Source organism: Hyla sarda, chromosome 9, assembly GCF_029499605.1.
Source record: "Hyla sarda isolate aHylSar1 chromosome 9, aHylSar1.hap1, whole genome shotgun sequence".
NCBI lineage: Eukaryota > Metazoa > Chordata > Amphibia > Anura > Hylidae > Hyla > Hyla sarda.
Genome location: NC_079197.1, coordinates 155,706,594 through 155,733,205, shown reverse-complemented (window position 1 = coordinate 155,733,205; position 26,612 = coordinate 155,706,594). Strand labels below are relative to the sequence as shown.

The 26,612-nt window shown below is 41.8% G+C and overlaps 1 protein-coding gene across 6 annotated transcripts in view; it reads right to left on the bottom strand.

Annotated features, from left to right (window-relative positions):
• The window catches only part of LOC130290510 (5-hydroxytryptamine receptor 2A-like), a 575,216-nt gene that overhangs the window by 417,683 nt on the left and 130,921 nt on the right, over window positions 1–26,612 (bottom strand). Inside the window, exon 1 of one of the 6 annotated variants that reach the window (XM_056538247.1) lies at window positions 24,616–24,728. The exons of the other annotated variants lie outside the window; for them this stretch is intronic. The gene's annotated coding sequence lies outside the window, so the exon portion shown is untranslated. Of the gene's footprint in view, window positions 1–24,615; window positions 24,729–26,612 lie in introns of those variants that run through there. 6 annotated transcript variants of the gene reach the window in all.

Genomic DNA, 26,612 nt, shown 5'->3' with positions numbered 1-26,612 from the left:
GGAGGAACAGGAGGACGGCAGGATCATCGCAGGAGGGCGTGCGCAGGCCCTGGTAAGTGACCGGCGGCGCGTTATCTTCTTTAGCATTCTGGTCATACACTGTATATGGCTGGAGGCTGTATGTCTGTGGGGAGGGAGGGGGGGTGCTGCAAACCTAATTTGGGGGGAACTATACTGCCAACCGAATGTGGGGGGAACATGCTGCCAACTAATGTGGGGGAACATGCTGCCAACTAATGTGGGGGGAACTATGCTGCCTACCTAATGTGGGGGGAACTATACTGCCTACCTAATGTGGGGGGAACTATACTGCCTACCTAATGTGGGGGGAACTATACTGCCAACTAATGTGGGGGAACATGCTGCCAACTAATGTGGGGGGAACTATACTGCCAACCTAATGTGGGGGAACTATACTGCCAACTAATGTGGGGGAACATGCTGCCTACCTAATGTGGGGGAACTATACTGCCTACCTAATGTGGGGGGAACTATACTGCCTACCTAATGTGGGGGGAACTATACTGCCTACCTAATGTGGGGGGAACTATACTGCCTACCTAATGTGGGGGGAACTATACTGCCAACCTAATGTGGGGGGAACTATACTGCCAACTAATGTGGGGGAACATGCTGTCTACCTAATGTGGGGGGAACTATACTGACGACCTAATGTGGGGGAACTATACTGCCTACCTAATGTGGGGGGGAACTATACTGCCTACCTAATGTGGGGGGAACTATACTGCCAACCTAATATGGGGGAACTATATTGCCTACCTAATGTGGGGGGAACTATACTGCCTACCTAATGTGGGGGGGGGGGGACTATACTGCCAACCTAATGTGGGGGAACTATACTGCACCTAATGTGGGGGAACTATACTGCCAACCTAATGTGGGGGAAACTATGCTGCCTAGCTAATGTGGGGGGAACTATACTGCCTACCTAATGTGGGGGAACTATACTGCCAACCTAATGTGGGGGGAACTATACTGCCAACCTAATGTGGGGGGGGGCTATAATGCCAACCTAATGTGGGGGGAACTATACTGCCAACCCTAATGTGGGGGGAACTATGCTAACAACCTAATGTGGGGGAACTATACTGCCAACCTAATGTGGGGGGAACTATACTGCCAGCCTAATGTGGGGGGAACTATACTGCCAACCTAATGTGGGGGAACTTTACTGCCAACCCAATGTGGGGGAACATGCTGCCAACTAATGTGGGGGAACATGCTGCCTACCTAATGTGGGGGAACTATACTGCTAACCTAATGTGGAGGAACCATACTGCCAACCTAATGTGGGGGGAACATACTGCCAACCTAATGTCTGTGGGGAGGGAGGGGGGGTGCTGCAAACCTAATTTGGGGGGAACTATACTGCCAACCGAATGTGGGGGGAACATGCTGCCAACTAATGTGGGGGAACATGCTGCCAACTAATGTGGGGGGGAACTATGCTGCCTACCTAATGTGGGGGGAACTATACTGCCTACCTAATGTGGGGGGAACTATACTGCCTACCTAATGTGGGGGGAACTATACTGCCAACTAATGTGGGGGAACATGCTGCCAACTAATGTGGGGGGAACTATACTGCCAACCTAATGTGGGGGAACTATACTGCCAACTAATGTGGGGGAACATGCTGCCTACCTAATGTGGGGGAACTATACTGCCTACCTAATGTGGGGGGAACTATACTGCCTACCTAATGTGGGGGGAACTATACTGCCTACCTAATGTGGGGGGAACTATACTGCCTACCTAATGTGGGGGGAACTATACTGCCTACCTAATGTGGGGGGAACTATACTGCCAACCTAATGTGGGGGGAACTATACTGCCAACTAATGTGGGGGAACATGCTGTCTACCTAATGTGGGGGGAACTATACTGACGACCTAATGTGGGGGAACTATACTGCCTACCTAATGTGGGGGGGAACTATACTGCCTACCTAATGTGGGGGGAACTATACTGCCAACCTAATATGGGGGAACTATATTGCCTACCTAATGTGGGGGGAACTATACTGCCTACCTAATGTGGGGGGGGGACTATACTGCCAACCTAATGTGGGGGAACTATACTGCACCTAATGTGGGGGAACTATACTGCCAACCTAATGTGGGGGAAACTATGCTGCCTAGCTAATGTGGGGGGAACTATACTGCCTACCTAATGTGGGGGGAACTATACTGCCAACCTAATGTGGGGGGAACTATACTGCCAACCTATTGTGGGGGGGGCTATAATGCCAACCTAATGTGGGGGGAACTATACTGCCAACCCTAATGTGGGGGGAACTATGCTGACAACCTAATGTGGGGGAACTATACTGCCAACCTAATGTGGGGGGAACTATACTGCCAGCCTAATGTGGGGGAACTATACTGACAACCTAATGTGGGGGAACTTTACTGCCAACCCAATGTGGGGGAACATGCTGCCAACTAATGTGGGGGAACATGCTGCCTACCTAATGTGGGGGAACTATACTGCTAACCTAATGTGGAGGAACCATACTGCCAACCTAATGTGGGGGGAACATACTGCCAACCTAATGTGGGGGGAACTATACTGCCAACCTAATGTGGGGGGGACTATACTGCCAACCTAATGTGGGGGAACTATACTGCACCTAATGTGGGGGAACTATACTGCCAACCTAATGTGGGGGAAACTATGCTGCCTAGCTAATGTGGGGGGAACTATACTGCCTACCTAATGTGGGGGGAACTATACTGCCAACCTAATGTGGGGGGAACTATACTGCCAACCTAATGTGGGGGGGGCTATAATGCCAACCTAATGTGGGGGGAACTATACTGCCAACCCTAATGTGGGGGGAACTATGCTGACAACCTAATGTGGGGGAACTATACTGCCAACCTAATGTGGGGGGAACTATACTGCCAGCCTAATGTGGGGGAACTATACTGCCAACCTAATGTGGGGGAACTTTACTGCCAACCCAATGTGGGGAAACATGCTGCCAACTAATGTGGGGGAACATGCTGCCTACCTAATGTGGGGGAACTATACTGCTAACCTAATGTGGAGGAACCATACTGCCAACCTAATGTGGGGGGAACATACTGCCAACCTAATGTGGGGGGAACTATACTGCCTACCTAATGTGGGGGGAACTATACTGCCAACCTAATGTGGGGGAACATGCTGCCTACCTAATGTGGGGGAACATGCTGCCTACCTAATGTCGGGGGAACTACAAGGTACTGTACATTGCGGTAGGAGGGGTAGTCTTATTTGGCGAGTATATCCCAAACTCTACATTTTAACTTTAAAAGTTGGGGGTTGTCTTATACACCCAGTCGTCATATATGCCGGCATACACGGTATGTGGGGGGGGGGGGGGGTCCTACAGATACAACCGGCCCTTTGAGGGTGACCAAACTGCTGATGCGGCCCCCGATGAATTTGAGTTTGACACCCCTGATCCACAACATCTCCCGATCCCTGAGTGCCTTTAGCCAAGTTCCTTCTCTGATTTATTTGTGGACCTTCTCAATGACAAAAAAACGCACGCAAGAAACATTACCATAGTGAACATCACGAAAATGGCGAGACACATTGGGTGTATTCACATTAAGTGAGTTGTTTGCACCTCTGATGTGTTCTTGGATGCATTTTTTAAGATTCCTTTTGGTAGACCCAATGGGGGAGATTTATCAAAACCTGTGCACAGGAAGAGTGGTGCAGTTGCCCATAGCAACCAATCAGCTCGCTTCTTTCATTTTTAAAGAGGCCTGTGAAAAATGAAAGAAGTGATCTGATTTGTTGCTATGGGCAACTGCACCACTCTTCCTAATTATAGTAAGATATTTATTCACCATAACCCTGATAGCATCAAACTCCATTCTATATGTGGTGACAAAGGAAACTTTGCTGTGGTCGGGCTGATTGTTTACTTGTGACAATCTCTGGTTCTCGAGAAACTCTAATGGAGGTCATTCATCTACTGGTTAATAAATATAGATCTCAAAGATGCCTATCTCATGGTGCCTATGCACCCCATGTCACAACCTTACCTCTAATTTTTGTGGGAAGGTCAAAAATGGCAGTTCACTAGTCTGCCTTTCGGTCTATCCTCAGCCCCATGGTGCTTTACAAAACTATTAAAACCAGTAATTGCTATATTGAGAACCAGAGGATTTCGCCTCATAATCTATTTAGACAATATTCTTATCATGGCCGAATTTTTAGAACCGATTCACCTTCATACTCATTGGACCCTAAATCTTCTCTGCAACTTAGGGTTTCTGATCAATACCAAAAAGTCAATTCTTATTCCCTCAAAATAAATAAAATTTTTAGGTTTCTTAGTCAACACACAATCAACATTTTTGAGTCTCCCACCCAAAAAATGTAAAATAATCTGGAAAGAGATATGATCTGTTCTGAACAAACAATTGGTATCTCTTTGAACCATTGCTCGTATTGTAGGACTTGTTTTATCTTCAATCCAAGCGATATTTCCTGCACCTCTACATTATCGAGCACTCCGACACCTCAAAGCTTAGCATTTGAGGAATGGTTAAGGTTACTCGGACGAGATAACCCTTCTTTGGTGGCTCACACATATTCAATGATGGAACTGGAAAACAATATTCAGCTCTGTCCCAGACCTGATCATAGAATCGGATGCCAGTCAGGTTGGTTGGGGTGCCTGATGCGGCCCACTTTCCACAGGAGGCAAATGGTCAAAGGAAAAATCTCTTCTTCACATAAATTGTTTGGAACTACAATCAGGATCCTTTGCCCTCAAAAGTTTTGCCAAATAAATGTCTCACTGCTGTATTCTATTGCGGATGGACAATATATCTGCAGTACAATATGTCAACAGATTAGGAGGTACCAAGTCAAAAATGTAGCCAACATCACCAAAGAATTTTGGCATTTTTGTCTAAATCAGAATATCACTCTTCAGGCAGAATATCTTCCAGGACTATCCAACTTTATTGCAGATTGGAATTCCCGATTCCTCATAGGCAATAGTGTTGGGCGCGAATATTCGCATTTCAAATCTATTCGCTATATATTAAAAATTGTGAATATTTGTTTTTCCGCATATTCGCATATTCCTTCTTTTCACTTCTGGGCCAATTAGAATGATGCAAATACACTTGTCAGAGGTTATCAACAACATCCCTAGCAACCAATAGTAAAGTTGTTCACCCCCTCACTGTTTTCTTCCTAGAATACGCAATTATGCAAATATTCACATATGCGAATATTCGCATATGCGAATATAACGAATACGCGAAACTAGCGAATATAGGGCGAATATTCGTCTATATATTTGCTAAATATTGCGAATTCGAATATGGCCCATGCCGCTCATCACTAATAGACAACAGCGATTGGAAGTTGGACCACCTAGTTTTCAATCAAATCAACACTCTATGAGGCCCTCTTCATAGTAGCTCCCTAAGGGAACCCTCACCCTCTTCTACTATCAGGCCAACTACCTCTTGCAGCTTGGTTCATTTAAGGTCAACGGAATCTGATAATGAGCTTTCACAATCAGCTCAAGACATACTCTCAGATGCATAGGCTCCAGGTACCAGATCAGCTTATAAATCAGCCTGGAGAATTTGATCTGATCGGTGCATGCAAAGACAATTGGATCCCATACGTCATTCATTTCCTATCTCATTCTTTTGATATAGGTAAGGCATACCGTACCATCAATTTATATAGTTCAGCCATATCCTTTTATCACGCACCAATTCACTCTCTATCATTTGGTGAACACCCTTTAGTTTGCAAACTCATGAAGGGAATTAAATATAGGAGACCCCTTTACCCAAATATCAATATACTTGGGATTTCAATCTTCAATTCTTGGGGAGACAATGAACTTCTCTCCCTAAAGTTATTTTCTTATAAACTTACCATGTTGCTGTGTCTCATTTTTTTCAAAAGAGTGTCAGATGTTCGAGCATTAGATATTACATATAGACAATTTTCTCTTCAAGGAGTTACCTTTTCAATATACAAACACACAAAAGCGAACCTTCCCACAGTCTTTAACCCAGCTTTTCCCCATCAAGAAAATGTGTGTGTTGTTCGTTGCTTAAAAACCTACGAACAAAGAAATCAATCTCTCAGAAACCATTCATTTTCTCAATTAATTATCTCTTTTTGCAAACCTCATTCACCTGTATCTTCCCCAACTTGAGCCAGATGGATTAGACAAACAATGTCTTTAGCTGGTATCGATATCTCCATTTTTGGTGCTCATTCCACCAGAAGTGCTATGTCCAGTAATGTTAGTCAGACAGGAGGCTCTTTATCAGACATACTTAAAGTGACCAACTGCTCTTCAGAATCAACTTTCAAAGCTTTTTATTTGCGGAAAAAGATGCGGAAGAAGCCAGAGGATCCCGAAGAAGACACCAGAGCGGCGGAACAGCATCGGGAGCCCCTGGGACAGCATCAGGAGCGGGGAGGACGCGGTCCGGAGCGGCGGGGACAGGTGAGTACTATATAACTTCCTATACTTTACATTGCACGGATCCCTCAACCTACGATGGATTCGACAAATGATGGGTCGTTTAGAACGAATTACCATCGTATGTTGAGGGACCACTGTATAAGCTTTAAACAAGCAAAATGGGAGCCTACTGTCCTGTAATAAAATTGAAGATTTTCCTACCGTTGGTGATGGAAAGTATAGATTTTATCAAGGACAGAAGACGAGCATTATCCCACCCATTACCCAATCCTGCTAACTCCTTTCAGATTTATTTTACAGTTTAATCTATTCAGGCCTAAACAATTCCGAGTTCTCCTGTTCGTTATGTGGAATGTCTACATTTAAGTTAATTCTGCAATCAATACATCACCGATGTTTCCAGATTTTTCTTCAAATAGATCTTCATATGTTATCTTCAGTTAATCCTATTATACATATTTTCTACACCAAAGAAAGAGGAGGAGCTACACCTGAGGGTCCATTATATGCACATGAAATGTACGATTAGATGGACCACTATATCTGTTACTCATCTTTAAAAAGGTTTTTTTTGTTACTTGTTAAAATTAACCCTATATTTGCTGCTATCTATCAGTAAAGAAAGATTTAAGCACAATGCTCGTCTCCTGTCCTCAATAAAATCTATACTTTCCGTCACCAAGGGTAGGAAAATCTTCAATTATATTCTATACAAAAAAGTATACAAAAAACAGACCACAAGTGTTGCTGCAACCTTCTTTTTTGTATACTCTGTATTTGCCACAGTAGCGTGCACCCTTGTATTAGGTAGTTGTGCTGGCTAGGTTTCTTTTTGTTTTTGCTGTGCAATTTATGTGGAGTGGCTCCCTCTCTAGCCGGGCACCCCTCCCCTTTTTAACAGGAGGTTTTTAAATTGATAGTGGATCCAGCATGTCACCCAGTCGGAGGCCATATGCCCAGCAGAGGTGAGTGAAATGAGTTTTAGGGTCCCATTCGCGTGGTGGATGGGGGACACGTTTTGATCAAAAAGTGCGCTAAGAGCCTCTATTTTTTGACCAAGAGTGCTGCCGCAACCTTCTTTTTTGTATACTCTGTATTGCCACAGCAGCGTCCACCCGTGTATTAGGTAGTTGTGCTGGCTATGTTTATTTTTTTTTATTTTTATTTTTTTATATTAATGTTTTATTAAAAGTACAAAGTTCAAGTAAAGTACAAAAACACCATCAATAAACAGGCATCGTAAGAAACGCGGTTGTCGATAGGGTACATACATATGATGCGTACCATCACTATATAAAGTCAGGTATTCAATAACAAGACAGGATGTTGAATACATTAAAGTGAATAGTTAAAGACATGACAATTCAAACATCAACTAGTCAACTCAAGGTACATGGTCCGAGCTTCTATGTGATCAGGGTAGGTACAATCAACAACAATGTAGTTGGTGTAAGCAACATATGTTAAGAAGAGGAGATGAGGACAGAAAGAAGGAGGAAGAAGAGACAGGAAAGGGTTCCAAAGGGACAGAAGGTAATGGGAACGAAGAAGACTACTAGGTTCGTAAGAAAGAGGTTGTTAGACTTACCCAGCGGGTCAGGAGGGCTTCAGAACAACATGGCAAAGCAATGAGGCATGGTGGTTATTTGTGAATGGCTATGTTTCTATGTTTCTTTTTGTTCAATTTTATTCTTATTTCCGACCCCATTATCCCTATATACCATTGTTTGCCTAAAGTTTGGATCGGATTGCAGCGAATCTGTATTAAAAACAGCTAATTCTGGCCTAAAGAGAGTCTCAATAGGGGTGTAGAACACTTTGCCTTGCGGTAACACGCATAGGGTGTGTGCTGGGTTAGTGAAATAATACTGTTATTCAATATGACATGCAGATTAGATGTGTCACTATTAAAATCACTGTCGCAGTGTGGCACTATGACAGAGCCTGGAGGTGGCCTCATCATGAGGAGACCATATAATGGCTGAATTACACAGTGTGGGGGTGGCAGCAGCATGAAAAGACCATATAGTGCCTCAATGACACAGCGTGGAGGTGGCAGCAGCATGAGGAGACCATATAGTGGCTGAATGACCCAGCCTGGAGGTGGCAACAGCCTGGCGAGAACATAGGGCCTCAAAGATATTTTTTAACATTTAAATTCAAGATTTGAAATAGATGAACCTAAAAAGTTTTATTTAATGTTCCAGCAGAATGAGGAGGTACAGTGACACATCCTGAAGTTGGCGGCAGCAAGAGCAGACCATATACTGGCTGAATGACACAGCCTGGAGTTGGCGGCAGCATGAGGAGACCATATAGTGGCTGAATGACACAGTTTGGAGTTGGCGGCAGCATGAGGAGACCATATAGTTACAGAATGAAACAGCCTGGAGGTGGCTGGAGACTTTAACAGGAACAAAATGGTACATCTCTTAGATGTACGTATGTGGTATGCATTTATGAGGGGAGGACAATGTGCTCCAGTATGCTTAAAACAGTATTTGTCTACAACACCAGCAGGTGTGTACTTTTGGCTGGCCTTTCTCAGTATGTAGGCCCTTAAGATTTTAACAGAAACAAAATGGTACACCACTTAGATGTGCCTTTGTGGTATGCACTTATGAGTAGTGTTGCTCGCGAATATTCGCAATTCGAATTTTATTCGCGAATATCGCATATTCGCGAATTCGCGAATATTCGCGAATATGGCGCTATATATTCGTAATTACGAATATTCGTTTTTTTTTTATTTTTTTTTCACAGTACACATCACAGTGATCATCCCTCTCTGCTTCCAGCTTATGTGGTGTAAGAAGGCTCTAATACTACTGTGTGAGACTGGCGTGCGAATTTTCGCATATACGAAAATTTGCATATGCTAATTTTCGCATATGCGAATTTCTGCATATATTAATTTTCGCACACGTGAATATTCGCATATGCGAAAATAAAACGAAGATATTACGAATATGCGAATATTCGCGAATATGACGAATATTCGTACATATATTCGCGAATATTCGCGAATTCGAATATGGTCTATGCCGCTCAACACTACTTATGAGACGAGTACAATGCGCTCCAGTACACTTAAAACAGTATTTATCCACAACACCAGCCGGTGTGTACTTTTGGCTGTCCTTTAACAGTATCCAGGCCCTGAAGACTTTAACAGGAACAAAATGGTACACCACTTAGATGTACGCACAGGTTACACTTAATAGAGGACAATACACTTTTAGTGCTCTGCTTACCCTAACTGGCTGGCTACTATTAGATTTTCAGTTGTTGTACACACCAGTACTGCAGCACACATTCGCTGTGTACTACTTCCAAAATTGCACTTTCTCTCTCAATCTCACTCCCTTCCCTATCAGTGCGTCTAGGCTGGATTTGGGCTTGAGGTGAATCGCTGCTGTTAAAATGCTTTTCTGTGCAACACACACTGCTCTCTGTCCCTCTCTCTCTGTAACAGAATGCTGATGTGACTGGCCACAAGATGGCTGCCGATTATATAGGGCTGTGACATCACGGGGGGGGGGGGGGGGGGGCTGGCTGCTGATAGGCTGCATGCAGCATGTGATTCGGGGTCATCCCGCCTACCCTTGTTCCCGCCTTCCCAGGATTCCTTGCCCCATGTCCTCACATGTGGATCCGCCATTTTAGATGCCCCGAAGCCTGGACCGCACTAAATGGTGTTTAATGAAGCGATTTGCATGATCAAATTGTGGCGATATTAGCATTCATTACGAATCAAATTTTTCCTGAAATTCGTAATGAATTCGGATTCATCAGATTCGATTCACTCATCCCTAGTCACCACATATAGTTTGGAGTTTGATGCTATCAGGGCTATTGTGAATAAATATCTTACTATACTTAGACAGGATCCGGCTTTGGATATTATTTTGAAGGATGGATGTAATTTTTCCTCTCGGAAAGCTCCAAAGTTAGCCAGTATTCTCTCCACCTCTCAAAATTCAGGTAATTGGACCCCCTAAGGACCAAGGACATACTGGTATGTCCTGAGTCCTTTCCCTTTCTATAACGCGGGCCAAATGGCCGGGACCCGTGGCTAATAGCGCGCGGCAGTGATCGCGGTGCCGCGCGCTATTAACCCTTTAGACGCGGCGTTCAAACTTGAACGCTGCGTCTAAAGTGAAAGTGAAACCATGCCGGTTAGCTCAGGGAGCTGTTCGGGATCACCGTGGCGAAATCGCAGCATCCCAAACAGCTGTTAGACACGAGGAGGGTCTCCTACCTTGCCTCCTGGTGTCCGATCGCCAAATGACTGCTCAGTGCCTGAGATCAAGCGGCAGAATCATTGATCACTGGTTTCTTATGAGAAACCAGTGATCAAGGTGAAAGATCAGTGTGTGCAGTGTTATAGGTCCCTATGGGAGCTATAACACTGCAAAAAAAATGTGAAAAAAAAAGTTAATAAAGATCATTTAACCCCTTCCCTATTAAAGTTTGAATCACCCCCTTTTCCCATAAAAAAAAAACGGTGTAAATAACAATAAACATATGTGATATTGTCGCGTGCGGAAATGTCTGCATTATAAAAGTATATTGTTAATTAAACCGCACGGTCAATGGTGTACACGCAAAAAATTCCAAAATTGTGTATTTTTGGTCACTTTTTATATCATGAAAAAATGAATAAAAAGTGATCAAAAAGTCCGATCAATACAAAAAGGGTACCGCTAAAAACTTACCCTCATACCGACCCATACGCGGTAAAATAAAAAAGTTATAGGGGTCAGAAGATGGCAATTTTAAACGTATACATTTTCCTGCATGTAGTTATGATTTTTTTCAGAAGTACGACAAAATCAAACCGATATAAGTAGGGGATCATTTTAATAGTATGGACCTACAGAATAAAGAGAATGTGTCATTTTTACCGAAAAATTTACTGCGTAGAAATGGAAGCCCCCAAAACTTACAAAATGGCGTTTTTTTTTTCCATTTTGTCTCACAATGATTTTTTTTCTGTTTCCCCGTAGATTTTTGATTTTTGGGTAAAATGACTGATGTCACTGCAAAGTAGAATTGGTGGCACAAAAAATAAGCAATCATATGGATTTTTAGGTGCCAAATTGAAAGGGTTATGATTTTTTAAAGGTAAGGAGGAAAAAACGAAAGTGCAAAAACGGAAAACCCCCTGGTCCTTAAGGGGTTAGAACGCAAGGCTTTCATAAATATGGTCAGGCAAGGTGTGTAGTATGTCAATATGCTACTAAGACTGTCGTTCTTTGATGCACATTCTAATAAGGTATATAAGATCAAAGACTTTCTAAATTGTGATTCAAATAAATCTGGAGTTTTAAGCGTGTCTGGCGTTCCATTTTCTTCTTCATATTTGTACATTACTTCTATTTAAAAATCTTAATCCTTCAAGTACTTATCAGCTGCTGTATGCTCCACAGAAAGTTATTTTCTTTTTGAATTTCTATTCTGTCTGACAACAGTGCTCTCTGCTGACACCTCTGTCCGTATCAAGAACTGTCCAGAGCAGGAGAGGTTTGCTATGGGGATTTGCTTGTACTGTGGACAGTTCCTGACATGGACAGAGGTGTCAGCAGAGAGCACTGTGATCAGACAGAAAATAACTATACAATTTCCTGTGGAGCATACAGCAGCTGATGGAAGGATTAAGATTTTTAAATAGAATTCAATTTACAAATCTGTTTAACTTTCTTGCACCAGTTGATTTAAAAAAAAAATGTTTTCTACCGGAGTACCCCTTTAAATACACTTTAAGTATTATATTGCTTTTTGAGGAATAAGGAGCCTTTTGTAGCCGATCGACAAAATAACAAGATGATCAGCGCCACTTTATTTTCATGTTCCCGAAGACCATAAGAGCTTTGTATAAACAAAGTATATGTGATACATTATTGTTGACAAAAAATGCGATCAATGACAAACAAGCATCTACTCTTAGCAATGTACAATAAATTGCGCAATCATCACCATCTTTAAAATGTTCTAAGCCACCTGTCGGCATTCTATAGTCCAGGCGTCACTAAACAACTCTGCACAGCCGTGCCAAAAATGGTTGGGCAGTGTATTTCAGCAGTACAGAAATTGTGTCACTGCTCAAAGGGAGTGCTGGCTGTCAGTGACAGCTGGGCTCTTCAGAAAGAAGGCAGGGATGACATATTACTGCCCCTGCCTTCCCAACCGTTGCATACACAGGACTCAATGAGTGCTGTGTATACAGATAGATCAGCAGGACGCCCGAGGGTGGTAAATAAGCCAAGCCTAGTGAACCCGATCATTGCCAGTTTCCAAGCCTGTTGCTCCTCCCAAAAAACAAATTTTGGAACACTTGGGAAAATCCATTTTGTCTTTACTTACCAGACTCAAAACCTGTTGACATTAACTTATCCTTAAAACCACTTTAAACTTACTTGAATACATTCTTGGTGACCCTTGCAGGGGTACACAGTACTTTAGAGCTCTTATGCAGTGTTAAACATGTGTTTTGGGGCTTATTTCATTGCTGGTTCTTGAAGAACCTGTTTTCTGCGAACCAAACTTTTTATGAAAGTTTAGCGAGACCACCAAGTTGAACTTTTGAAAAGTTCGCTCAACTCTAAACACAATACTGCTTCCTTCTTCCCAGTCAGGCAATCATGTGATCGCCGATCCCAGTTATCTGCAGGAGCTGTTGGTTCTTAGTCAGGGTACTATTTTAACCACAAGTTACAAATGAGCTTTAATAAAAAAAAATATTTAAAGGAGGAAAAGGTCTTTCATGACATAGAGGGGGAACAAAATGTAATAAAAGGTTGTATTACCAATGGCCAAAACTATGCCCCTAACCCCACCGCTATATAGCTCTGACCGTAATGGAAAGGGGGCGCAATTTAAAACATTTGAATATGTTTTTGAACCAAAGATTGCTGCATCCAGAGAAAGAACACTTCTGCAAAAACAGTCTCCACTGCTGTGCCATGACCATCAACTAGGGGCACCTCATCGATCACTCTTAGGCCCCCTTTACATTTGTCAGTCATGAGTTTTCTTTTCCCTCAGGCTCTGCAAAAAAATGTGCCGTAGGGAAAATTAAGCCAGAATTGAACACATTCATTTGAATGGGACTGTTTACAATCATCCGGTATCTCAGTTTAGACGCCGGATGATTGGACTCGCTGGATCGGCACAGACAGGGGAACACGTCTAGCTGCGTTCCTCCATCCAGCAATCACAAAACATAGACACTGGATGATGCACAATGGTGCATCAGTTGTGGCAATTTTCACCCATATCACCGGACACTGGAGACATGTAAATCTAGCCTTACAGTTTAAGACACAATGCTTTTCCCACACATAGCCTTCTGTTCTACTTTTCTACATAATACCGGAAAAAGTGTATATCCCCAATATGGCTGTCACCGTAAAAAATTAATAAAAATTATAATAAAGACAACAATTTGCTACAACATATTACTATTATTATTCATGACATTATTGACATTTTTTTTTATATAAAACTAAAATCCAATACTTGGTCCTTATTACAATTCTTAGACGTTAGTATTCACTGTAAGACTGTAACACAACATTTATTAAATTATTTACAAATATAAACTATAAATGCTATATAATAATTGCAACTATTTTCTTTTTGTACTTTTTCTCCAGGTTTCCCAACAAACAATAATCCTTCTCTCCCTTGACCAAACCATCTGTGTTGTTGTTAATTGAATGTATAAATGGGACCCCTCAATAACAATGATGCCTCTAGATGCCTCGGCTGTTGCCAGAATAGTAGAGCATTCTCCCTTGTTGTTTCCCTTAATTAATTAAATTCTTTTATACATCTGTTATGGTCTGGAAATATAATGCATTTACTCCAGATTAATAATATTGGAGTTATTGTCACCATGCCACACAACAGTTGTTTGTTTACAAGGAATCTCTGATATCACATAATATTAATATGCTGTAACTTAGTTATGCCAATGCTATGCTGGAAGACAATATGGTGTGTAAGAAGCCAAATGCATCTGATAATGAGACAGTAAGTGGTTCTCAGCTGATGTTGTTCCAGGTTAAATATATAAAAACAACTTATCAGGAGAATTAGTACTGCTTATAGCGTTAAAGTAATGGAATCCCATTGGGACCCTGATTGACCCCTCTGTCAGTTTGGCCCATTTGCAATATTGACCAGTGTCCAAAGTTCCATTGTACGACAGATTTGGCAGTGTCAAGGTACCATTATGCAGATATGGACAGATTATGACAACCACTATAAAGTTTTTATCCCTGCACCATTCTGAGAGGAATCTGTCACGATTAGGGTATTCCACACTTTTTTGGTTTTATTAAGGGATGTATTTAACATTATCACATATTAAAATTGTCCTAGCAAAAAACCTTAAAGATTATCCTCTCTGCACAATACCAGCCAATCAGGGTCATACTAGCCCACACAAGTACTAGAGGTCCCCAGGTAGGCCCAACATCTAATCTTCACGAGCCACAATAAAGTCTATAACATCCAGTAGCTGAAAGGTCTATGCTCAGCTGACCATACTGAAGTGTATGCTTGTCTTTCTTTTCTGCGTGGGCTGGAAGAACCACTTTGGTGGGAAACAGTCCTTAGCCGGTCTTGTGAACCTGTTTGTATTTATGTCCCCCACATAGAATCTATAAAGAGTTGTTCTATCTTTATGCTAAGTACCACTGGTTTACTAACTTTTATATACATGGAATATCCTTTGTTTGGTTATTTCATTGACAACAAATACGTTGAGTTCATTAAATGGGCGCAAATCCTTGTTAAATTGGGTAATGCTCCAATAAGTTTTCACCTTGGGCCAAGAAAGCCCAGTGTGCCACTAACTCCCAAATTTGAAAGAAACGTTAATTTTTCTAACACCACCACCAAACCCCTTGTCACCCAAAGAAGTGGCATCTATAAGGCTTGAAGCATTACTGTCATTTGTATAAAATATTGAAATATCATTCAGACATGTCAGAAATTTAAATCACACTAGGACTCACTCCTGAGATCTGCCACATTCTTGAGTTACATCCAGGTCCTACACTGATTTTTCCTGCAGCTTCAGTCCACCTCCATCTGGTTCCTCAATCTTCTGTCTTCTTTTTGCTTCCGAGAAGATTGGTTCAAGGAGGACCGGCTGAGAAGGGACAACAATGTGGCCAGTGATTGGCTGAGCCAGCAAGACCTGCACCTGGACCTGCGTTTTTTTTTTAAGCATAGTTACATAGTATGGTTATCAAGTTTAACTAATGGAAGGGGCATGGAAGGATTAAAGTATTAAAAATTAAAGGTTGATGGCTATGATTTTGAAGCAAGAAGAAGACCAAGGGATCAGATAGATGCAAATGGGAGCTGTGGGGGACAGGGACCAGGTAAGAATGTTTTTGTTCTCAATTTATCCCCTCCCCGGCAGCATATTATTATTACTTCCTTGGCTTAAATACCCCTTTTAGCAATTTTAACAAAATTCATTGAAAGTGTAAGGAAGTGGTGTGAAGTGTATGAACGTCTTACATCATTCGTATTTTTGCACTCCAATGTAGCTGAGGCAAATACACATATAGCCCATGCACAAGATTGTGACTATTTCTGAAGTAAGCAGACTATGTTATCATATTGAAAAAAACTCTATTTAAAAAAATTTAATAAAATAGAAAAAAAAAACAAGGTTAGTACTCATTTGTCATGGTACTCACCCAAGGCACAACTATCTACTGGGCTAGAAAGAAAAAAAAATATGAACACTGGGCCTACCAAACCTTCAAACACCACAAACGGAACAAGCTAAACCGATTAAAGTCAGTGACTGGGGGGGCAGTGACAGAACCAAGGTTTGAGGGCACCATACTGCAAGGCACCAGAAACTAGGATAAACACAATACAGTGGTCCCTCAACATACAATGGTAATCCATTCCAAACGAACTATCGTTTGTTGAAACCATCGTATGTTGAGGGATCCGTGCAATGTAAAGTATAGGACAGTGGTCTACAACCTGTGGACCTCCAAATGTTGCAAAACTACAACACCCAGCATGCCCGGACAGCCAACGGCTGTCCGGGCATGCTGGGAGTTGTAGTTTTGCAACATCTGGGGGTCCACAGGTTGAAGACCACTGGTATTGGAGGTTATACTCACGTGTCCCTGCCGCTCTGGACCGTCACCACTGCCCTGGATGTCACCTTCCATCGCTGTTGCGTCATCCCCGGGGTGTCCCCGACGCTCCGGCAAGGCCTCTGCTTCCCCGACATGCTCGCTCTCCGTCGCTGCCATCACGTCACTACGCACGTCGCTCCTATTGGATGACGGGACGACGTGTGCAGCGACGTGATGACGACGATGGAGAGCGCCGGCGATGCAGGGGATCCTGAAGAGGACGCGCTGGAGCCCCGAGGACAGGTAAGTGATCGTCAGCGGACCACACGGGGCACCGTAAACGGCTATCCGGTGGCAGCTGAAGCAGTCTGCGCTGCCGGATAGCCGTTTATGCGATGGCCCCGTCATACAAAAGCATCGTATGTTGATGCTGCCTTCAACATGCGATGGCCTCTGAGATTGATCGTATGCTGAAATGATCGTATGTCGGGGCCATCGTAGGTCGGGGGGGGGGGGTCACTGTACTCAAGATACAATATTCACAATTTACTTCAAGATATGGAGAGAGGAAGGCTAAACTGTAGCTTCTACTATTCCATAATCTCATCCTGTTTTATAACTAAAAATTCTCCCAAATATTGGGGGAGATTTATGAAAACCTGTCCAGAGGAAATGTTGCTGAGTTGCCCATAGCAGCCAATCAGATCACTTCTTTCATTTTTCAGAGGCCTTTTCAAAAATTAAAGGAGCTATCTGATTGGGTGTAATGGACAACTCAGCAACTTTTCCTCTGGACAAGTTTGATAAATCTCTCCCAAATGTACCCACAATTTATTCCTGACAGCTTTCTCATTAATATTATTTATGAACACTATCAGCATATTTCACCCTATTTTAACATTAGTACAATACGATCCATTTTATATCAACATCCCACTGGGGGTTTATGGACGATGCAATACTTATGGCTGATCCATCTACAAATAATGAATGTATAAAACACATGTCGATTGCAAAATTGAAGAACAGAATGTAAAGAAAAGTGAAATAATTGGTTCCCCATGCAGTGAACTGAATTTACTGAGGGCTTGCCTAAGGCTACTATACATAGCTTTAAGGCTTTTATTCAGCTCAATGACAATGAAAGGTAAATTATAATATTCATCATTTAGAGATAAATATACATCTTCTATTATAATGCACCAAAAAATCCCGTTTTGACACTTCAGTTCATATGAAAGGCGCTCTGACCAATATAAATATTCAATTTTCTGGCAAAGACAAAAAAAAAACATTTTCGCTTCTGTCGGCAGAGTTAAATGTTGTGATTATTATTCCCCCCCCCCCCTTCCTTTTATAAGTGACAAAGTGACGATGTTTAAATAGCTGTAAATTGACACAGCTTTGTACCATTTACAGCTGTCAGGGAACATCTACCGCTATATTCAAGACGTATTTCCATGCAGAATAACAACATTTTTGCTGTAATAAGCAGCATGAAGATCGATTAAAAATATGACTTTTTGTGTTATTGCAGTAAAATGTATTTATTTATTTTTGCATTAAAAAAAGTAAATGGTAGTAAAAAAAAAATCATAGATTTTTTCTCAGTTTGAAAGGGTGGAGGGAAAGAAAAAATAAAAATGGGCAAGGGTGCTAAAATGATAACATTAAAATAATTAAGAGATATTCACCTGCCGATCCCCCGTCACTCCCATTACAGCAATGCCTAAATGTCCCCTGCTCAATGCTTTGCTGAGATGCCTGATTGGTCGAGCAGGCATTTTCTGCATGTCAGCAAGTCACCAGGAAGTAGTAAGCAGAAGAGACCTTGGTTTGTACTATATGCATTATAATTTTTTTTTTTTTTTTAAAGAGTTTTCCCCTCTGGGCAAATCTCTTTAAATTAGTATCCTATTCCTTCCAGTACTTATTAGCTGCTGTATGCCCTAGAGGAAGTTGTGCAGTTATTTCCAGTCTGACCACAGTGCTCTCTGCTGCCACCTCTTTCTGTGTCAGAAACTGTTTTTAGAGAATGAGCAAGTTTCTATAGCAAACCCCTCCTGCTCTAGACAGTTCCTGACATGGACAGAGGTGGCAGCAGAGAGCACTGTGGTCAGACTGGAAAGAACCACACAACTTCCTCTGGAGCATACAGCAGCTGATAATAACTGGAAGAATTAAGATTTTTAAATAAAAGTAACTGACAAATGTGTAGAACTAGTCGATTTGATTTTTTTTTTTACTCCAGTGTACCCCTTTAATATTATTGGCTTATTCTTATAGTAGTTCATCAACAGGGGTCTGTCTACCAGCACAACCTGTCCATCTGAGTGGTTCCCTAGGCACATATTTATAGCTGTGATAGTGTTTAGTGCTACTGTCTACAGGCATTTTCATACATGCAAAAAACTGGTAGAATTAGCATTTATAGTAAAACTTATTCTGAAAAATCGGCCCTGATCTGCCCACAAAGGCTTGTTCATCATCAATTGTGCAGCCCATAAAATCATTGTTATCAGTGATGATCCGGTTGTTTTATTGTCCCCAGATTAACCTCTCTATTGAATAAGGAGGGAGAAACACGTCAGGATTTGAAGTGATTTAACAGGAATTTGTTTGGGGGTCGCAAGATCACTATGGGTTAGTATTTTATGTAGTAAAAGACGTAGTTTCCAGCTCCCATAAAAATATAAACCTTTAATCAATCCAAGCAAAAAAGTGTACAAAAAAGTAGAAAGGGTAAAAGCCAAATGAAAAGCCAACGCATTTCGGTTTATCAATAAACCTTAGTCCTAGCGGGATCCGGCCAAGCCATTGACCATGCTTCTAAGCTGAACCCTTCCGCATGGGAAAAGCTGAATCTTCTGAATGGTACAGTAAGCTGACTCTGTATACTTTTCTTTTGTTTAGTAGTTTATGCCATGCACTGTGTCCTGGTCTTATACATAAAACAGTCTTTCATTTTTTTTTTTTTTGTGTTCTATATGCATTTGTGTCTACTTAGAGGACTCTTGGATAATATTATTTTTGAATATATTTATACATGTTAGCACTGAGCTTTCGACCTGTAATATACTGTACGTTTGATAAAAGCTCTGGTTTGGATATTCTTATTTCTTACTAAACTTTGAGATAATAGGGATAAATGTATCAATTATATCTGGTGGAGCAGACATAAACTACTAGGGACTGCCCGATTACCTGTGGTTCAGGCAGCATTAAAGTGAAGGCAGGTTCCCTTTGATTTTCTGATAACACATTGCATGATCTTTCCATGTCGAAATATTGAACTTCTTGAATTTTTACTCAACAGAGACATATCAACGGGGGGTTTTACGTGGGCCAACTACTGCCTGATTTAAATGACTAGAATTAACTAGATTGGTACTCATTCACCAAGGCTTTTACATGGCTCAGTTATTCAGTGGGCAGGGCAGCACAAATGATTGCTCATGCCGTAAAGGGGTACTTCGCCCCTAAGACATCCCCTATCCTTTGGATAAGATGTCTGATCACGGGAAGGGGGGAGGCTCTGGATACTGGCACTCCCAATGTTAGGAACATTTATGGCGGCATGGGGCTTCTGTAATCATGACGTTACGGCACACCCCCTTCATTCATGTCTATGAGAGGGGGTGTGATGGCTGTGGAGGGGCTGCTGTGTCAGAGGGGGGTGCGGTGTAGGAGATCGCGGGGGGTCCCAGTGGCTGGACTCCCCGTGATCAAACATTTTATCTCCTATCCTTGGGATAGGGGATAAGATGTCTAGGGGCGGAGTACCCCTTTAACTTTTATTATTCATCAGCCAAGCATGACCTATTACACAGGGCAATGTGTGGCTGACGAACAAGAGTTTTTTAGCAGGTCAAAAATCAGCCAAAGAAAAAAAAATGTCCTCATTGGGTGTGTTTTTGCTGTTTGGCTGATAATTGTCTGGAGTCAAAGAAGATGACCTTACCCATCAACCTAGATCTCATTACCAACCCCCCCCCCCCCATGATGTTGCCCAATCTTCCTACCTATACCTTGTAGGAGGGAAAAAGCAACGCTCTTCAGAAGACTGGATGCGTGCCATCAAGCTTTCCCAGTCTCCTGAAGCCCCAGCAGTAAAAGGCTGTTCTGCCACCCTGTACCCTCATGGTGAAGTATGATTTAACTGTCCGGGCTCTGCTGTTTTACTCCTGGGCTGCAAAGATTATCACTATCAGGACATCCTTAAACTCTACAGTGTTATTTGACATATCAGAAACGTGTATCCATTTTATTGGTAATTATTGGTAATCTCCTGCCATTTGGAAGTTATGCTTAAACATAAAAAGTATATATATATATATATATATATATATATATATATATATATATATATATATATATATGTATTGTACTTATGTTATAGATTGTAACTAGTTACGATACCATAATAAAGGTTGGAAACAAAACTAATTGTTGTTAGATTTCTCCCCCGGTCGTATGTTCTTTTGGCTGCAGACATTATATACTGTGGATGTAGATAGCGTTTGTTGGGATTTAACATTGTGCTATGATCTTCCAAATAATTAACAAATACAATGAGGCCGATGGTGAATTCCTAATGGCCTTTTTAATATGAAAACAAGTTCCTAATAGCGGAGTTAATTAATACAAGCGTCAGCAGGATGTGGAGGAAAATGCTTAAGGATGAGTTTTGTGTTGGAGCGGGGCAGATGGTAACCTTTAATAATTGATTATGGATGAGAAGTATTCACTATTTCTGAAAAATCATAATTTCTGCTTGTGTGATAGATAGATTTCCTGTCCAGATGACGAATTGGAAATTATACTTATCTGTGTTAATTCATCAATGTCAACTAAGATTACATTCAGAACTAATAGTAGTTGAAGGGGTTATCCAGGAATAGAAAAACAGAGCTAATTTCTTTCAAAAACTGCTCCCTGTCCATCTCCAGGTTGGGTGTGGTTCTGCAGCTCAGTTCCATTGAAGTGAATGGAGCCAATTTGTAAAACCACACCCAACCTGGAGACAGAGGTTAACTGATTTTTGAAAGAAATTAGCTCTGTCTTTCTATTCCTGGATAACCCCTTTAATAAATTATTGACAGTATCAAGCTATACATGGCCACGTCTACCTAGTGTACACCAGTTTATATCATACAGAAGCTAAAGAAGTTAATGGGTATATGATGTAAAATAAGTAAATCCAGTACTAAGTATGTCCAGTACTGTCTGGCATGTAAGTACTAAAGTCACATTATGGTGGATAACCCCTTTAATGCAGAAGCTGTATTATAAAACATGATCATGCTAGTCTATAAAATACTTGAAGAACATCTTTATGTAATACTGATCCCAGCTTGGCGGTTATTGTCTTGCAATGCTGGGGGCTCTGGTTCCATTCCAACTAAGGACAACATCTGCTTGGAGTTCATATTCTCCCCATGTTTGAGTGGGTGTCATGAATTGTGCTGTCACTTTCCACTGCTTAAGGGGTCACTCCACTGGTCAACATTCGGAAGTAAATGTTTCTAACGATGTATTCATGCTGCGTTGGTCGGCCATGCCCCTTGTGATGTCACGCCATGCCCCCTCAATGCAAGTCTATGGGAACGCTGTTTTCACGCTGCGCGGACCAGCCACAGCTGTCACACCCCGTCCCATTGACTTGCATTGAGGGGGTGTGACCATGATGTCACGAGGGGTGTGGCTGACCCCCGCAGCGTGAAAACAGCGTTCGGAACATTTACTTCCGAATGCTGGCCAGTATAGTAACCCTTTAAGTATTCCATTCAGTCCTGAAGACCTATTTGAGTTACTTCTGTTTTAGCCCCACCTTGCTACAGCAGCAATGCATGGTCAACTCTACCAAATTATGTTACTATGCAGCCATATCTATTTACCTATTTAGTTCCCGTATTGGTTGCCAGAATGTTACAGTTAAAGCTTTGTTCTGGTTACATCCTGTGGACTCTGCCCCAAACCACCATATTCCAAGTTCAATTTAAAGTCTATGTCAAGTTTTCTTCTGGTTTTTATCTAGATGGTTTCTGAATTTTGCTTTTGCTTATTCCTTCTGGATGCCATGCCTGGTACTTGTTGCCCTACAGTCTTGTGTCTTTGCTTTATTAGTTTTGTGTCTGCTTGTTGGCCCAGGGTCTATACCTGCTGATCCTGTGTCATTGTCTTCTCATCTGCTGCTATTGTGTCTTCACCTGTGTCTTTGCCTGCTGGTTCTGTGTCTATTCCTGTCAATCCTGTGTCGTCTATTGCTAGTAGTTTTCTGCGGCCATTTTCTGCTGCTGGGACTATTTCAGTTCTGCAGCTGCGGCCATGTGCTAGTATAGCTGCTGTGACCACTCTTCAGTCCGGGTAATGTGAACATGTTCTTGTCTTGCTGTGGTGTCCTTACACCTGTTCTGCTTCAATGTTTGCATTCCTAGTGTCTTGTTCCATATTTGTCGTCTCATCTGGTGTCTGTCCTGTCATCCCTGCTGCACATGGCTGTCAATTTGTGGCCCTTCTATAGGCTACAATCTGACAATCTTCTGACTTAGACCCTAAGATTCCAGCTCCCAATCTGGCCAATGCCAAAGACGTTTTGGCTTCCACTCTTAGGCCTCTACACATCTTAGTTTCAAGACATTTCCTTTCTTTTCTACTTATGCCTCTATGCCACCTCAATAAAAGTATGCACAAGCAGGACAGGGTGTGTCCTCCAGTACTCTATTTCTACTCGCATTAAAGGACAATGGTAGTGCAAGATTTTTCTATATTCCTGTGCCCGAGCCTCAAAAATAAACAAAATAAACTTTAACATACCTTCCTATGTGCCCTCGTTGGTCCGGCACAGGCCTCACAGTCCAGCGGTGCTAACCTCATTCAACTTCCTGGCAACAGGGACACCGCAGAGCCGTCGGCGTATCACCAGCCGCAGCGATGTCCCGCCCCAGCCGGTGATAGGCTGAGCCCACTGTCATGTAAGGAGCTCTGGCCGGCTTCTTGCACTACAGTTGTCCTTTAACTCAAAAAAGTATATATACTCATAAATGTAATTTGGAATTTAGATTGTGACACCAATAGCGACTGGGACCGATGTGAGTGGTGACAATTTCTGTACAGTGCTGTAGAGTATTTGGAGCTATATAAAATAATAAAATAATAAAATTGCACCAGAAGGACCTTACTGTATTCATTTAGCTCGGTAGAGATGAGCAAACGGCAGTAAACAGCAGAGACAGTGACACAGTTCAAATGCAGGGCTTCTTCTGCTTTTTATTTTCCTGACCAAAAATATACAGCTGTATTCACATTGTCACAAACAAAACAAAAACCTGCTTGTCCAGCACTAACTTAACACTTTAATGTGCCCTCACTATATAAATACCCTACTCCTGCCCACCCAACAAAGCAAACTTTAAATGTGTTACCTCACACAATTGGCAATTGTTCTTGGAGAGTCTAGCAGACCTCATGATTTCAGGACAGGTTTCTCACAGAGCCTTTCTAAGCAGACTGATTCTCCCCTAGTTTTTAAAGCTCAGTGATGAGCTGTCTTCAGCACCTGTGCTGATCTGAGCTTCTTTGAAAACTTGGAGTGGCCACAGGAAGGGTGAAGCAAAGCCCTACTACTAAGCCTACCTTTTATCCTATAAAAACTACTAAGACTTACAAAAGTCCTTAGCAAGCTAAATCTTGCTAAGGATTTAAAGGGGTTATCCAACATAAGACGACTTTAGTAATTATGTATCATACAGTAATGGACATGCTTACCAAGCATCTGTGCTTGTGTTGGTGGTAAATGGCCATGCCCTGTGTCCCCTGTGACACAGCTGGCTTGTTTTGGGATCTGGCTACTTCCTGTTTCTGTGGCCTCCCTCAGACTACAATTCCCAGGATCTTTTGTTTCAAGGTGGGAGGGGACTTTTTTCCTTCTCACACATTATTCACCCCACCCATTGCAGCACAGCCACACTCCCTTTATTCACATGACTTGTTCGACCTCACCTGACACACAAGCTTCAGATCTGTGTGATAGTGAACGCACACACGTCCGCCGATCATGTCATCAGGGGGCCGGCTTCACACACAACAGGCAAAGCAGCCAAGCCCCCTTTCAGCACTTGACTTGTGATGTATTGTCTCTGGCAGCACAGCAATCTGGGAAAGGTCAGAGACAACATACATTTTGAAGGCTGCAGAAAATTAACTTCCAGGAAAAAAGACACAGCAATTCTATATTAGCCACCAAACATTTAAAGAACCAAAAATCCCGGAATTCCCCTACAACTCTCTCCCAAACTCCCCATATCTTACACAGCTCCATCTGGATAAGGTGTGTGCTTCCTGAAACCTGGTGTCCACGTACAACAGGTACCTTTGGGAAAATATAGCTACCCCTGACCACCACTCCTGTTACTTTCTCACAATTAGAACAATATGCAACAATATAAGGAGAAATTAGTCTTGATGCTGAATTGTGAGGTTGCAAGAGATGTACTAGGAATGACGTATAACCAGGTTAAGTATCATAAACATTTCTTAAAGTAATTTTTTCTCACTGGGTTATCAATGTTTATTTGAACTTTGCGATCAAATTTTTGGACTTTTTCACATTATGGGAGCTGCAGGACGACCATGGAGGATTTAGTATTCCTCACAGCGTTCTGTGTTATCTTTGGAACACTAGGGAAGCCATGTCCCGAGCAGAAGTCAACTATTACAAGTGTACTCAGTCCTACTAATCCCGCTGTCAAATTACTTTTAAAGGCAGCACCTAGAAGGGACTTCAGTTTAGTAGAATTTTTTATTGCGCTGTAGATATGCCTATGGGGAACATTTAAGGGCACATTCATGTGTTCATGGTTCTCATTAACCTTTCCTTTTCTCGGTTGGCCAGAATGAAAATAAAAATTACATTTTCTTACTTCAGAATTTAAATCCCTAGATTTTTGTTTTAATAATTAGGTTTTTATACCATAAAGAAATTCACCGTGGTAAACCTGTGTGAAATATCCTAATAGATAGTTACTGGGAGATATTCCAATTGTGGTGTAATGAATTCCCCGTATGCACATATCTAATATTCCTATCTGAGACATTTTGACATTAGTTTCAACTCTATACCACATCGGCGTGCTGTTCTTTGGGCTTGTTACATTTATGGTTCCTTTGAGTAAACGGAATTACATAAGATTTAGCAGTCGCTTGTGCTGAACAATATTTGCTAACAAGATAATACAGCTTTATAATACCATACCAATGCAGTCAAATGAGTATAATATATTTATTTTCCCCTTTATATGAGTAATGGAGGATGTATAGTTATATTTTGTGAAAAATCGCCTCTACGTTACTGAGCCGCACGGAGTGCATATGGTAGCACATAGTAGAAGCACATGGCTATACAAAATGAGGCTATAGACTTCTGCTGGTGCCTTGTCATTTTTTCTATTACTCGATGATGAAATTGAGAAATAACATAACCATATTCTTAATCGTATAATAATATGCACATGTACAGGTGGGTTAAAACTTTGAAACAGCTTTTAAAGTGTACCTGTCATATCCCCCCCCCCCCCCCCCCCCCAAAAAAAAAAAAATGTTATTTGTTAATCCTGATGATGTACATATCATTTTTATTTCACTGATGACAGATTTCTTTTAATGTACTGTACAGGAGCAGGGACTCCTGTCTTTGATAGGAGTCCCTGCCCCTGTATCATTTTTTTTATGGGCAATCGGTGCACTGAGAGCTGAACAAATTGGATTTGAAACCAATCTCAGGAGAACTGTTCATCTTTAGTTACGACCTTTCCACACAGCCCATCTCACTGACCCACACATCTATGAGAGACTATGGCAATGTTACCTTCATGGATCTGATTAAACAGCAGCTATTAAATCTATCATATGTAATGAGATGCGCAAACCTTCTTCCTATGGATAAGTTAATAGTTATTCCACTGTATTGGATGATAGGATGTATATTCTTTGAATCAGGT